This window comes from Galeopterus variegatus, unplaced genomic scaffold (assembly GCF_000696425.1).
Source record: "Galeopterus variegatus unplaced genomic scaffold, G_variegatus-3.0.2 Scaffold3454, whole genome shotgun sequence".
Lineage (NCBI taxonomy): Eukaryota > Metazoa > Chordata > Mammalia > Dermoptera > Cynocephalidae > Galeopterus > Galeopterus variegatus.
Genome location: NW_007729565.1, coordinates 177170 through 179961, shown reverse-complemented (window position 1 = coordinate 179961; position 2792 = coordinate 177170).

Below are 2792 nucleotides of genomic sequence, written 5' to 3'. Positions count from 1 at the left end.
GAGGAAAACCACTGGAAAAATTAGTTAATTCTGTCTGGAGGTAGTAGGTTGCCAAGACTCTAATCCAGTGGCACTAAAGCAGGTCAGACACTATTTCATGGTTCTGGAACATACCGAGTTTACCTGAAGTGAGAAAAGGTCTGGGAGTAGCAACACAGAAAGAAGTAGGCCAAAGAAAATTTCGAAAAATGCCTAGGCATTCGTGGCTACTCCCACACAGTTTTGGGTGTGGGAGGGAAACACTGACCTTCATTTCAATGAACAAATGAAACATTCAGTACCAAGGATAATGTGAACAATGAGATTATTCTTTTTTTTTTTTTTTTAAAAAGATGACTGGTAAGGGGATCTCAACCCTTGGCTTGGTGTTATCAGCACCACGCTCAGCCAGTGAGCGAACCGGCCATCCCTATATAGGATCCGAACCCGTGGCCTTGGTGTTATCAGCACCGCACTCTACCGAGTGAGCCACGGGCCGGCCCAACAATGAGATTATTCTAAAGAAAGTTCCCTCTGCTCAATTCTAGAGGATTTAGAACATGATTCTCCCTCCCTTTGTCTTTGGTTTTGCTATTTTGGAACGCAGTGGATCAGTTTCTTCTAGAGTCAGCCCTATTTTAAGGCCATTTAAAGGCCATGAGATCTCTTGCTCGCTCTCTCTCGTCTCTCAGGGCTTATACTATTCCAGAGATATATAATGGTGCAGCAAAGAGATATTTCTGTCTCCTCTGATTGATTTTGCTTCCTTAAGAAAGTAGAAATGAGATTTCATCCCATTTTTGGGTAGGGTGTAGAAAAGCACTAGAAGAAACTTTGATGAAGTAGATAGGTATCTGTGCATCACAATGAATAAGCCATTTTCAGACAGTTTTTTTCCCTATCTGTAGGTTGGCCTTGTTTCTGGCTCAGTCCCCAAACTAAAACTTAAATAATATTAGTTAACTACTAGATGAGTTTGAGGGTTCAAAAGCTCTAGGAGTCATTATAAGAGACTAAAATTCTCAGCTCTAATATACCTTGGGTATAATACCCAAGCCAGATTTTCTGAGATTCTTTAAACTCATCCAGCTAAATTCAGATAAAAACTAAGTGAATCTCTAGTAACTGAGGGAACAGATTTAATTATTAAACACCTAGTATTCTGCTCAATGTTGGGGTGGGAGGCAAAAATTATAAAATATTAGAAAAGAGGGATAAAAATTCCCAAATCACTCATAGATCTCACTGGAGATAGTACAAAGTCACTTTAAATAATTGCTTAACAATACAAACAGAATGCTACTAGATGCACAATGTATGGATAGTGCAATAGGACCTCAGATTAAGGCAAGAGGAATTTGAACCAAAGATGTGAGGGAAATCTTCCTGGAGGAAGTCAGATTTGTGTTGAGGCCTTGTAAGTAAATGGACTGGAACAAAGGGTTTATTTAGGGAGTGAATACCATTAACTCTGCCCTCTCCATCATTGTAGCACTCTGGAAGTCATTCCCTCCCATATCCTAGCATATTGTGTGGCACTCAGAATATATATTTTTTAATATATTTATTTACTACTTTTTTTTTACATTCTAAGATGTTGTTGTGGAGCAGTTGGGAGGGAGGAGGAGAGGGGAAAGGGGAAGGGGATAGGGTGGGAGGAGGAGAGAGGAGGGTGTGGTCAAGTCTCCAGGCACCACCCTCATTCTGACAGGGGAGCCTGGGGTGCTTCTGGCAGAGGCCTGATGGTCATCACCGGGCTGGATGCGGACATTGGCGGGGTGTGGCTGAAGCCCTCAGCCCTCCCCCAACCCCAGCATGGGAGCCTGGGGGGCTTCTGGTCCTTCTGGGTTTTATAGGTGTTCTCTGGTGGTGTTAGACCTTTACTGGTTAACATCAGAACTTCGTCTCTGATCTGTGGGGTTTTTTGTTTTCTTTTAGTTCTGAGTTTGATTATTAGCTACCCCCACCACTTAATCTCTGCACTGGAACTAATTTGTTGTCCTTTCCTTACTTCTAAAACAGAGGAACTTCCTGTGGGAACCAGCACTTGAGCCCTGTGGTTGAGCTAAATTGCTGCTTTGCTGATTCTCTGGGGAAGGCTTTTTGTGCAGCACAGTTTTAATTGTTGACTGTGTAAGTACTTCCGGGTCTTGTGAGGGCTGGTACATCTGGGTAGTGTGGAAACTCTGGTCTGGGCCTGAGTCTTTTCAGCAAACTGTACCTCCTACAGTTATATATTCCTGACCAGTCTCCACTGAGTGGTCCTGTGCTGATTGAAGGGCTGATCAGCTGTCCATGCTGTGCCCCAGTGTTTCCTGGTGAGCCTATCTCCCCCACCCCCCTGAACTTCAAACACTTCCCATGGGGTGGGCTGTGCACCGGTCCCTTGCGATGACTCACCAGCCTCTGAGTGGCTCCTTTTTTCAATTGTCTGTGGCCCCTCACTCCTATGTGGGTCTACGGGAACGCTGTCAGTTGTCTTGCTGGCCTGGGGGTCACCAAGGCACTCTTCTCCCCTGCAGCCTCCAAGCAACTTCACACAAAGGGCACAGCTGTGGCTTTTGCTAGCTCTTGCTCCGTGTGCTCACCAGGGCCAGCCTTGAAGTGGCCAGGGCTCAAAATGGTCAAAGCAGTCTTTTCTTTCTCTCATTATAGTTTCTCCTGCCTTCATGAACTCCATAGGTCTCTTCTCCTCTTCTCCTGAGCTCTAGCGACCCCAGCTTGGCATTCATTGCTTTTTAATAGTTGTAAATTGGTTTATTGTGGGAGAGTGATGCTGGGGACTGTCTATTCCACCATCTTGACTGGAAGTT